Below are 13,592 nucleotides of genomic sequence, written 5' to 3'. Positions count from 1 at the left end.
ACTTTTTTAAGAATATGGTATAGGATACATGTAACATACAAAGAATGTGTTAATTGACTCTTCATGTTATCGGTAAGGCTTCGGATCAACAAAAAGTTATTAGTAGTTAAGCTTCAGGGGAGTCCAAAGTTATAGGCAGATTTTCAACTACACAAAGAATTCGTGTCCCTAACGCCTGCATTGTCCAAGTGTACTTGGACTGTACACGCTGTTCAGTTGTTTGAGTCTGGCATATTTCACTTAGCAGAATGCATTTGAGATTCATCTATGTTGCTGCATACATCAGTACTTTATCCCTTTTTATTGCTGAATACTATGCCATTGAATGGATGTTTCCATGATTTGTTTGTTTACTCGTTCAGTTGGTTTATTCAACCCACCATTTGGGTTGTTTCCAGCTTTTGGTTATTGTTGTTTTTTTTTTTTAAAGATTTTATTTATTTATTTGAGAGAGAGAGAATGAGAGACAGAGAGCATGAGAGGGAGGAGGGTCAGAGGGAGAAGCAGACTCCCCGCCGAGCAGGGAGCCTGATGCAGGACTCGATCCCGGGACTCCAGGATCATGACCTGAGCCGAAGGCAGTCGCTCAACCAACTGAGCCACCCAGGCGCCCCAGCTTTTGGTTATTGTTAACAAAGCTTCTATGATAATTCACATGTGCATCGTTATGTGGACATATTTTTAAAAATTTCTCTTCTATAAATGTGACTTCTGGGTTGCATGGGAGGTGTATGTTTAACTTTTTAAAAACCTGCAGAACTATTTTCTGAAGTAGTGTCTTGTATTTGTATCATTTTGCACTCCTGTCAATATTGTCTGAGGGTTCCAGTTGCTCCACATTGTGGCAAACACTGGGTATGGTCAGTTTTTAAAACTGTAGTCCCCGTAGGGAATGTGTAGTGGTTTTGCATTGTGATTATCATTTGTGTTTCCCAGATGACTGATGATCCTGAGTACCTTTCTATGGGCTTGTTTGCCATACGTAGGAAGTAGATGAGGTAGGGAACGAGGGAGAACTTCCATCTCAGCTCTGAACTCTGCCTTCACAGAGATACAGGCATGTTGTCATTCATCCATCACACATTAATTGAGCACCTACTGTGGACCATAGGCTGTGCTGGCTCAGGGGATGGCCATGAACCAGACAGACATGGTCCCTGTCTCATGGATCTTACGGAGTCAGAACAACACACTCACTTCCTTTCCTCATGGCAGCTTATAGCAAAAATATGTATCTACCTGTCAAAGAATTGCTGAGTGATTAGGAAACATCAAAACAGATAGATTTATGCTAATTGTATATATTATATAATTTTATGTTGATGGCTCATTAAGGTGTCTTTCATTTAAGATATAGGTACTTATTAAATATTTGGTTCTTTCACGTGGGTTACCTTCAAGGAGGGATTCCATGTGATCATCAAGGGAGATTAGGATTGCTACTGTCTTTGAGAGTCAGAGAGCTAGAAAACTGGCCCAAAGTCATTCAAAAGAGAGCCAGTCTTTGAACTCAAATCTTGGGACTTTAAGTCCAGATAGCTTCTTTGAATAGTATCTGAGTACCATTGGCATATTTTTAGTACACTTTTAGGACTAACATACTAACTATAATCAGTTAAAATTAAAGCCCAAAGGATTATGGTCTGGGTTATTTTCCAAAATGTTCTAAATATCTATCCAAATCCCTCATTTAGCCTGTGAGGCCCCAGAGGTCCAGAGGGAACGGCCACAGAGTGAGTCAGAACCCAAGTCCAGGTGTTCTGACTCCATGCTGTTGTTTTGTGAAGCTGCTGCCTCTCGGTGCTCACTTATTTGCTTGGTCAGTCTCTGTTTATTTTCTTTATTTATTTTAAAAGATTTTATGTATTTATTTATTTGAGAGAGAGACAGAGCACGAGCAGGGGGAGAGCCAGAAGGAGAAGCAGGCTCTCTGTTGAGCGGGGAGCCCAATGTGGGGCTCGATCCCAGGACCCTGGGATCACAACCTGAGTCGAAGGTAGACGCTTAACCGCCTGAGCCACCCAGGCATCCCAGTCTCTGTTTATTCAGTCCATAAACATTTAAAGCAGTCTGTGCTGCTGTGGGCAGAGGAGTGAGGGAGGGTGGGGAAAGAGGCTCAGGAGACCCGGATGCAAACCTCAGCTCTGCCACTTCCAAGCTGAACGACTCTGGCAAGGAACTTAACCTCTGAGTCTCGGTTTCCTCATCTGTGAAATGGGACTAACAACAGCATTGACATTAGAGAGTTGCAGAGAGGCATCACACTGCCCGTGCATGGAAAGCCCTCCCTTTGAGCTCTGGATTTTACTATTTGTTGAATAAATGAAGGAATACAAGCACTTAGCTCCCTGCTGAGCTCAGAACAGCACTGGATAAATTACACAATGGCCAGCTTTTCTATTTAATAATTGCACTGAAATTATTTTTTATGAAGATTGAATTAAAGGAAATTTTAGTAGAGAACATTTTCACCAAAATCAAAATACACTGTTTCATTTCTCTGTGTTTTCCTCAAACCTTTATCCCCATTTGAAAATTGCATTAAAGTGATTTATTATTAAGAACCTGACAACAGCAAAAAGGAAATCCTAACAGTGCATTTTTATATAAAATCCACGACTCAAAACACTAACACTTTTCATTTCTCCACATTGCCTTCCAGCTTTTATTCAGAAAATTTTTACTTTGTTGGAATCAGAATGGCTCTCTTTGTGTCACTCTTTTTTGAAGACATTTTATTACTTAATGTTTGCTTCAAATTATTTATTTTAATATATTATTTATTTATTTTTAAGATTTTATTTATTCATTTGAGAGAGACATAGTGAGAGCCTGAGCTGAGAGAGAGAGAAGCAGACTCCCCGCCAAGCAGGGAGCCCGTCGCGGGGCTCGATCCCAGGACCCTGAGACCATGACCGGAGCCAAAGGCAGAGGCCCAACCAACTGAGCCACCCAGGCATCCCTTAATATATTTTTTAAAGATTTTATTTATTTATTAGAGAGAGAGAGAGAGAGAGATCACAAGCGGGGGAGAAGGCAGAGGGAAAAGCAGACTCCCCGCTTAGCAGGGAGCCCGACGCGGGGCTCAACCCCAGGACCCCAGGATCATGACCTGAGCCAAAGGCAGACGCTTATCGACTGAACCACCCAGGCGCCCCTGCTTCAAATTTTTAATAAATAAAGCTGTACATGAACTTTATGCTGGTGATTTCTAATGGTTCCTTATGATCCTACCCAGTAGAGTTCATCTACTAACCTACAGAATCTCAACCCCTGTGGGAAATTATATCATATTGTCATATCTTATTATATTCCACGAAATCACTAAATATGTGCTATATGACGTTTGAGCTCTGTGCTCAGTTTGAGCATCACCACAACCCTGTAAGGTTAAGTATTAAAATTATCCCACTTTATTTTATTTTTTTAAAGATTTTGTTTATTTATTTGAGAGAGAGAGGGAAAAGCACAGAGGGAGAGAGCTGGACACGGGGCTCAATCCCAGGACCCTGAGGTCCTGAGCTGAGTCGAATGCAGATGCTTAACTGACTGAGCCACCAGCCGCCCCATCCCACTTTATAGATGAGGAAACTGAGGTTCATATAATTTTAATAATGTGCCAAAATTCATACAGCTAGTGTTGCAGTAATCTATTGCTGTGTAACACATTGCCCCCAAATGCAGTGGCTAAGGCAATGATAGCAGCTTTTTTGTTCATGATTCTGTAATGTGGTCAGGGTTTGGCGAGGTTGGCTCATCTCTGCTCCACGTGGTACTGACTGAGGCAGTTTTACTGGAGCTGGAGGATCCAAGATGGGTTTATTCAGATGCCTGGCATCTCTGCAGAGGAGGTGGAAATGGGGGCGGGGGGGTGGGCTCTGGGGGAGCGGCAAGCTGCTTTCTGTCTTTGTAGTCGGTCATCCTCCAGGGCCTCTGTGTCTCCACGCGGTCTGCCTGGCAGGTTGGCTGGACTTCTTTATGGGTGTGGGGCTTCCTAGATATGGAAAGCAGAAGCTCCAAGGTGTCTTAAGTCCTAGGTGGGATCTGGCACAACACCCTCTCTGCCGCATGCTTTTGGTCAAGCCAAGTCACAATGCGAGTCCAGAGTCAAGGGGAGGAAGCTACCCCCACTCCTGCTTGGAGGAATACCATGCATGGCGAGGGGGGCACTGTTGGCTGCCATCTTGATAGCTGTAGAGCAGAGCTTCAAACACAGGCCTGCCTCACTCTGGGCTCCAAACTCAGCCGCCCCATCCCCATTCTAACTCAACGAATGTTTTTGCCTCACTAGCTCTTTCTCTTACTTTCACTCATTTTTAGGTTGAACTGCTAGGAATGGGGAGATCTGGTTAAAGGGCAGGCACATTGTTGGGTTCTACGTTGAGACAAGTCCAGCATCTGTAGAGCAAAGCGATTTCATGAGCTTCTCCTTAAGCATATAGCTCAAGCCCCTCCCCCCATCTCTTCACAAAGGGGATCCAGGTTTAATTTTGTTTATTCTGTTGTTGTATCTACTTTGACGGAGGAAATCTGGGTCCTGCTATGGAGAACCTCCTCAGGACTTCTGGGCAACAACGAAGTTAGCAAGGAGTTGTGCGGATCAGCTGCTCCCGCAGGATAGTGTTCCCTCTGGGGCAGGGTCCTTGGGGGAAAGTAATTTGCTGACCTTGACTTTTCACAGAACTTGGGGTGTGACAGAAAGAACATGGCTTACAGTCGTCGGAGTTTAGTTCCCCTTCTGAAGTGCGACCCATGTGTCTTTGTTTGCTGTCTCAGTTTACACCTGTTGCCCCATATTCTGTCCAGTTTAGCATTTGTCCAGGGCCTGAACCTTCCAATTTGGACAATAAATTTTATGCATACTCTACCTGTCGAAGACACTGGGGCAAGTCCTTTCTCCTCCCCAAGCCTCAGCTTCCTTATCTGTACAACAGGCCTAGCTATCAATTTCAGAGATGTGGATCACTCTTCATTTAACAGCATCCTCCATGTGGCAGGAGCTGTCCTAGGCTCTGGGGGACACTGTGGGGATCAAGACACTGTTCCTGCTCTCCTGTTTTGCTTGTCTTACAAGAAGACAAGCAATATAATTTCAGAGATTGAATTTAGATCAGGCAGCCAGGGAGGGCTTCTCTAAGAAGGTGATATTTGGGCCAAGGCATGAAGAATGGGAGCAAAGCATAAGGGGAGGTGAGGGTAGAGCATTCCAGGTCAAGGGAACAGCAAATGCAAAGGTCCGGAATCAGGAGATAACTCATTACAAGGAATAAAATGGAGCTCATGAGAAGGGTCATGTTCTAGAAACTGTGAAGAGTCCCAACAGTAATTATTTTATACTGGAGGGCTTTAAAATACTCTCAACATCATTATGATCCTTAAGTGATCCTCAGAATGATTGAAAAAATGTTGGAGAGGTGGGGCAGAAAATTACTCCTGCTTTAGGGAACAAAAGATTCTCATGAATTGTCTTTGCATATTTTCCCAAAATGGTCCCACTAAACTTTTATGCTTAAATTTTATTTCATGCATCACCATTATGTTTTTTGATGATGGGAATCTTCTGGGAACTAGAGACATCTTTATAAATCTCTTCCCATTATGATATTGAATTCTGTGGTTAAGTCCTTATGTGTACTGCTTTTGCATCTGTATTCATAAGAGATATTGGTCTGTAGCTTTCTGGTGATGTCTTTGTCTGGTCTTGGTATCATAGAACAAGTTGAGAAGTGTTCCTTCCTTTTCTATTTTTTGGAAGAGTTTGTGAGGAATTGGTATGGATTCTTCTTTAAATGCTCAATAGAATTCACCAATGAAACCATCTGGGCCTGGGCTTTTCTATGTGGGTAGTTTTTCTATTACAAATTCCACCTCTTTACTTGTTTCAGGTCTGTTCAGATGTTTTATTTCTTCTTAAATTAGTTTTAAGAGTTTGCGTGTTTCCTGGAATTTGAGCATTTCACCTGAGTTATCTAATTTATTGGCATACAATTGTTCATAGCATTCACTTACAACCCCTTTTATGTCTGTAAGGTAGTCATGTCCCCTCTTTCATATCTTATTTTAATAATTTCAATCTTCTCTTTTTTTTCTAGGTCCATTTAGCTAAAGGTTTGTCAATTTTGTTGATCTTTTCAAAAAACTAACTACTGGTCATGTTGATTTTCTCTATTGTTCTTTTATTTTGTTAATTTTGGCTCTAAACCTTATTATTTCCTTTCTTCTGCTTGCTTGAGGCTTAGTTTGGTTTTCTTTTTCCAGTGTCTTAAAGTGGAGGGTTAGAATATTGATTTGAGATCTTCTCTCCTGATACAGGTATTTAGTGCTTCTCTCCCGTGTACAGTTGTTTAACTTTGAGTCTGGGGATCCCTCCCACTTTCTCCACTGACCCTGAAGGGCTAGAGCAAAATATCCAGGTCTAGAGTCAGGAAGCCTTTCCTGGGTCCAGATATTGCTGGTTGCTAAGTGACCTTAGCTAAGTCCCTGCCCCTCTGGGTCTTAGTTTGTTTTTTGTTTTTTGTTGTTGTTTTTTAAAAACTTTATTTTTTATTTATTTTTATTTTTTATTTATTTAATTTATTTATTTTTAAAGATTTTATTTATTTACTTGATGGAGAGAGACACAGTGAGAGCAGGAACACAAACAGGGGCAGTGGGGGAGCTTCCGACTCCTGATTTTGGCTCAGGGTCGTGGGATTGAGCCCTGTGTTGGGCTCTGCTCTCAACTTGGAGTCTGCTTAAGATCCTCTCTCTCCCTTTCCCTCTGCCCCTTCCCTCCTCCCTCTCTAAAATAAAATAAAATAATAATAATAATTTATAATGAAGAAATAATAAAATAATAAAATAAATAACTGACAGAAGGTGGAATATTCCCTTTTAATCTGTTTTTCTCCCCTGAGATGTCTGTCAGTATTCTCAGGGAAACTGAAGATAACAGAGCTGTGCCCATGGTGCTCTGCTGCGCCCATGACGCTGTGCCCATGACGCTCTGCTGTGTCCATGACGCTGTGCCCATGATGCTCTGCTGTGCCCATGATGCTCTGCTGCACCCATGATGCTGTGCCCATGATGCTCTGCTGTGCCCATGATGCTCTGCTGCGCCCATGACGCTGTGCCCATGACGCTCTGCTGTGTCCATGACGCTGTGCCCATGATGCTCTGCTGTGCCCATGATGCTCTGCTGCACCCATGATGCTGTGCCCATGATGCTCTGCTGTGCCCATGATGCTCTGCTGCGCCCATGACGCTGTGCCCATGACGCTCTGCTGTGTCCATGATGCTGTGCCCATGATGCTCTGCTGTGCCCATGATGCTCTGCTGCACCCATGATGCTGTGCCCATGATGCTCTGCTGTGCCCATGATGCTCTGCTGCGCCCATGACGCTGTGCCCATGACGCTCTGCTGTGTCCATGACGCTGTGCCCATGATGCTCTGCTGTGCCCATGATGCTCTGCTGCACCCATGATGCTGTGCCCACGATGCTCTGCTGTGCCCATGATGCTCTGCTGCGCCCATGACGCTGTGCCCATGATGCTCTGCTGTGCCCATGATGCTCTGCTGCGCCCATGACCCTGTGCCCATGATGCTCTGCTGTGCCCATGATGCTCTGCTGCCCCGATGACCCTGTGCCCATGATGCTCTGCTGTGCCCATGACGCTCTGCTGTGTCCATGACGCTGTGCCCATGATGCTCTGCTGTGCCCATGATGCTCTGCTGCACCCATGATGCTGTGCTGCCCCGATGACCCTGTGCCCATGATGCTCTGCTGTGCCCATGATGCTCTGCTGCGCCCATGACGCTGTGCCCATGATGCTCTGCTGTGCCCATGATGCTGTGCCCATGATGCCATACTGTACCCTCTCTACCTTGCCATGTTTGTGAGGCCATGCCCTTTCCCTGGAACTCTGTAGTTCTGGCTGCTCCAAGAGCCAAGGAGATTCCACCCCATATAAAACCCTCCTGGGGTGGCCTACTGACCTGGATTCTCTTCTCAGTATCCTGACTCCAGCTGCCTCTGCTGCCAAACTACACAAGGCCCAGATGATTCCTCCCGCAAATGGGAGAGGGAATCAGAGCATCGCACAGTCAGGGCAGAGGCCCCCGGGGGAGATGCCCATCCAGTGAATGTTTGGGATGGCCAATCAGTCTATGGCCGTTGTGCAGAATGGGAATCTGAGTCTTAGAGTAGGGAAGAGATTTGTCCAAATGTGAGTTTGGTGCCAGAGTGAGACTGACCTGCCTCCCAGTTCAGAGCTCAGTTTAGGGAGCGTGCCAAAAGTTCCACCGTCATAGCTCTCCCTTATGTAGAGATCTTGTCTCCAAAATGTCCCTGTCACAATGCACATCTGGTACTTAACACAGTCAGCACTCGGCAACCTAGTTTCCCAGAGGAGCTGGCTCTTTAGTATAGAAAGCAGATAGCTAGTAACATTTTATTTATTGTAAAAACAAAATTGCAGCAGGAGAAATGAAAATATTAAAATAAATTATTTCTGCCAACCTAGTCCTGTTTCATGTGTTCAGATTTCTTATGTCACTCTGATATATATACTTTACATGTGCATTTGTGCATAGAGCTATGATCATTTCATAAATATTTTTATAACCTTGTTTCACTTTATATTATACATTTTTTTAAAAGATTTTATTTATTTATTTGAGACAGAGAGAATGAGAGACAGAGAGCATGAGAGGGAGGAGGGTCAGAGGGAGAAGCAGACTCCCTGCCGAGCAGGGAGCCCGATGTGGGACTCGATCCCGGGACTCCAGGATCATGACCTGAGCCGAAGGCAGTCGCTTAACCAACTGAGCCACCCAGGCGCCCTATATTATACATTTTTCCCCATACATTTTCCATATGGCCTTCTTCTGCCTTCTGCAGAGTATTTCATCATGTAAATAAACTGTATTTACATAAGTCCATCTTCACTGTTCTTATAAAATATTTCAAACATACAGAAAAGCATAGGAACAATACGCTACGCAGGTTTAACCAACACTGACCCTTTAAAAATATTTTTGAGGTTTTTTTCAAGAAAATAAACCATTACAGGTATAGTCGGAGTTCTCTTCTGTACCATGGATTCTAATCTCCCAGGATAAGCTACATAACTTGCAAGGCCCAGTGCAAATTGAAAATGCAGGGGCTTTTATTCAAAAATCATGATGAATTTTGAGACAGCGACAGCAGAGCATTCAACCAAGCACAGGGTCTTTTTTTTTTTTTTTAAGGTTTTTATTTATTTATTTGACAGAGAGAGACACAGTGAGAGAGAGAACACAAGCAGGGGGAGCGGGAGAGGGAGAAGCAGGCTTTCCACCAAGCAGGGAGCCCGATGTGGGGCTCAATCCCAGGACCCCGAGATCATGACTTGAGCCAAAGTCAGACGCTTAACACCTGAGCCACCCAGGCGCCCTGCACGGGGGTCTGTCTAAGCGAGCGAACCCGATGCCCCCCTCTCCTGTCACTTTCCTAAAAGTGATCTGTGTCTTTGCTGTCCCATGTTTATGCTCTTACTTCACATGCATGTATTAACCAACATTATGGACTATCATTTTATGTATTTCAAAATATTATGTAGTGACATAAGACTATGCCCTTAGGCTGCTTGTCTCCCTTACTGTTTTTGTGATTAATCTGTGTGGATTCATGAAGATGTTATTGATTTGCACTGTCGTCTAATACTCCATTATGTGATCTCACCACCGTTCATTTTTTTAGAGTCCTTCTCTTTTTACCATAATTACCAATGCTGCAGGGAGCATCCTTGGACACAGTTCTCCGTGCATGCGTGAGCTGTTGTCTACTCTCAGTGAGGTGGTGTGGAATGGAACTGTTCTGTCTTACTACATGTTGAGGTTATTTCCAATCTTTTGCTTGGCATCAATGTGCTCCCTTTACCTGTCTCCACTTGGATGCCCCACACACCCTCAAAGCCCCCCTTGGGAGATTTCCCTCTGAGTTGCCTCTCCTCTGAGACCCATCACCCACTGAAGCCAGAAACTGGATGTCCTGTAATTCTCCCCGCCATTTCCTACCTATGACCAAAGGCTACTGAATCCCAGTCTAAAATATGGCTTTAACCCATCCACGCCTTCATATCCCTCTTGCTACGTTCACTGCCTTGGCTCAGGGCCCCAGCTCTCCCCTAGGCTCTTCTCCCAGCCCCTCCAGTCTCCAGCCTCCCTATTTGTTAAGGAACCTATTACACCCTGGGGAACTGCATGTTGACTTCCTCCACTGCACGTGGTGATCAGAGCTGTGAGTTACATAAGAGCAAAGACTGTATCATGGTTCCCATTTGTGGGCCTGTAGCACATTGCCTGGCACCTGGCAGCTTCTAAAAATATTTGTTGAATCAAAGTACATGTAAACATCAAGCTGTAGTTTTCCCATCTTTTGAATCAGACCCCTAGGATAAATTCCCAGAAGGATTATTATTGATGACTTAGGATAATGAATGTAACACTCAGTCTTTTGTAAGTGAATTTGATCCACACAAAATTCTAGGTCGGGTAGAATAGATAGGATGATCCTTGCCAAGGAGTCATTTTCATAAGGTCCCAAAGCCAGTAAGTGGCAGAGTATAAAGAACAGGTCCTTGGGTCTTGCCATCTGCTTGCCTTATTTGATAGGGATACTAAATTTAGATGGTACCCTTTCATGTTGGGTGGCTGTCTCTTTAAATGTTGCTGTTCTGAGATACATACAACAAGCTGGTAGAATGTACATCTCTGTAAAAACAAAACAAAACAAAGTAACCCTTACATCTATGAGCCTTTGTTTCAACATCTATCAAATGGGTGTAAGGATCTTTTGGCTCTGTGGGCAGATGAGGAGGAAGCAGGTTTCCATCCCTCCCCTGATCCATCGTTCCCATGCTCTGTGCACAGTTATTTACGAGACTGAGGAGGGTGAATGAAAGCCAGCCCTTGCACACGGCAGCGACAGCTGACAATACCTTGTCTGTTTAATGCTCCTCACTGGCTGACCTGGAAGCCCTTTAATGGTTGTAGCATATGAAAGAGAAGTCTGCTAAATGTAGCCCCCAAATGTACTGGCGAGTTCATGGTCTAACCCCTCCAGGAAGAAGAGGGCATTGACTAACACCGGAAATGCCTTGCTTATGATGAATTTTCAAGTGCCAAAGACCCCCATCCCCAACTCTGAGACCCGAGAATGACACCATCTGGATGAGGTCTTTCCAAGCCCTGAGGAGAAGCTACCCGGGCGCGACACACACGGTCTGCAGCCGTGGCTTCCAGGCCCAGCTCTGCCACTGAAGGGCTGTGTGGCCTTGGCCACGTTCTCCTACCTGTACAGTGGAGCAGGGGGATAACGTGCTCTCCACTGCCCCGCGGAAGTTCTAAAGTTCTGTGTTCAATGAAAGGTGGGGATGGCTGTCAGAATTAACAATACAAAGCAGGTGCCTTTTTAGTTCCTGTTGGCTCGAGTTTCTGCCTCCTGGACAGAAACTGGGAAATAGGTGTGTTTCTGACTCCCTGGCTGGCTCATAGAATCACAGAGTTGTGGGTGGCTGGCAGGAAACCTCAGTGATTATCAAGACCCATGTCCTAGCTCCCTCACTCTTTCAACAAAAATTCACTATGCACTGATCGTGAATAGAAGAGTATCACTGGGGTGGCAGCTATTGTGTTCCCTGATTAATCCATGGCACCTAGCGCAGTGGCTGGTACAGAGTAGGTGCTCATTAAATAGCGGTTGAATGATGGGTAGTTTCTTGCAGGTGAGTCATCTAGGGGAGCCTCTTAAATGTGGATTCCTGGGTCCACGGCAGACCTACTGAATTGTAATCTCTGGTAACAGAGCCCAGGTGACTGTCATGCCCTCCAGAATTTGAGACATGGTTATAGAATCTGAATAAAGCAGCATTCTTCTATTATCAGAAGAGAGAAAATGCTGATGTTTTTAATCTTGAGCATTTGTCACTAGTGGCTATAATATTCAAGTGAAAAAGGTTCATTTTGCTGGAGCCGTTTCCGTGGAGCCTGGAGGAGTCCGGGCTTTGCCTGGTGTATGTGCAAGGCAAACTTTCACTAATCTCGGGAGAGGCAGGGCCAATAAAAAGGCAGAGCAGATAGGAGTGAGCCACATGAAGTCCAAGTTTGGCATTATTATTGCCCTTCACTTGGAAGTCATAAAATAAGAAATGTGCCACCGTTCCAGCTTCCTGGGAGTGGTTAGCTGGTGTGGGGTTTTTCTCCATTCCTTTCAAGGGTCTGTGGCTTGGACCAGATACAGGCTGGGGTTCAAATCTCAGCTGTGTCCCTAACTGTGTGGTCTTGGGCTGATCACTTCAATCCTGTAAGCTTTAGTTTCCTCCACTAGAAACTGGACATTAGAATGCGGACTCCTCAGGGCTGTTGGAAACAGTCTGAGGTGATACACACTCAGGTATCTGGCACCTGGGCAGTGTGGAAAAGCTCAGTTTGAGCTGATACCTATAAACTGCATCGTATTTGGGCTGGCGGGTTCAGGAGAGGTTAATTTAGCTCAGCTCTTTTGTTTTAAAGGGACACAGCCTTTAAAACAGCTTCTTTTGTTTAAAGGAAACAGCCTGACAGAGGGCAAGTGAACTGCACAAGATCACACCTAGCACCTTGGGTTTCTGGAGGGCTTCTATTTTCTTTTTCTTTTTAAAGATTTTTAAAATTTTTTTTATTTATTTGACAGAGACACAGTTAGAGAGGGAACACAAGCAGAGGGAGTGGGAGAGGGAGAAGCAGGCTCCCCACTGAGCAGGGAGCCTGACGGGAGGGCTTGATCCCAGAACCCTGGATCATGACCTGAGCCAAAGACAGACGCTTAATTGAGCCACGCAGGCGCCCCTCAACACCAGAGTTTTAAAGGCAAAAGCTGCTCTGGGCAAGCGCTGTTGAGGCCTTCCCTGGGAGGCCCTGTCTGGTACTGCGGCTCTGCAAGGCCAAGGCCTGAGACGGCTGGCACTGGGGACTCTCCAGGTCTGGCCTCTCAGCTACAAGGGGCTCAACAGCAGTCCCTGGCCATGCTGGATCTGGCAGGGACGTCTCGGGAAACTGTCCCGCAGGGCTCTGACAGGGCTCCATGGGCAGCAGCAGCAAAGCCCTTCATGCTAATGGTGATGACCTTGGTGATGGTGATGATGCTGAGCGGGGAGGAACCCTCCTATCGGCCAGGTGCAGGGCCCAGCCATTGGTTTTATGTGCACAGATTTTTGCCACCCTCACAAGAACCCTACGGGGAGGAAACTGTGGCCCAGAGAGGTTAAGTAAATGACCAAGGGCACATTGCTAGTGAGCACCAAGATTCAAATCCAGATCTCCTGGAGTCCAAGGCAGCCAGCAGCCCCTGGAAGAAAGGAAAGTAACACTGGCCTTCAAGGGACATGCATGTTATTCTCATTTTTACAGATGAGGAAACAGAGGACCAGAGTTTAGCTATTTTCCCCAGGAGGTCAGGCACCGTGCCAAGCACTTTGCATATATTATCTCTTCAATCATCCTGACATCCCTATGAAGTAAGTAATTTTATGATCCCCACCGATGCAGATGAGGAAATCGAGGCCTGAAACTAGATGACTTGCAGGGGTTCAAA

The sequence above is a fragment of the Mirounga angustirostris genome, unplaced genomic scaffold (assembly GCF_029215605.1).
Source record: "Mirounga angustirostris isolate CCGP_5_RB_7025 unplaced genomic scaffold, mMirAng1.0.hap1 SCAF_7, whole genome shotgun sequence".
Lineage (NCBI taxonomy): Eukaryota > Metazoa > Chordata > Mammalia > Carnivora > Phocidae > Mirounga > Mirounga angustirostris.
This window is presented reverse-complemented; position numbering follows the sequence as displayed.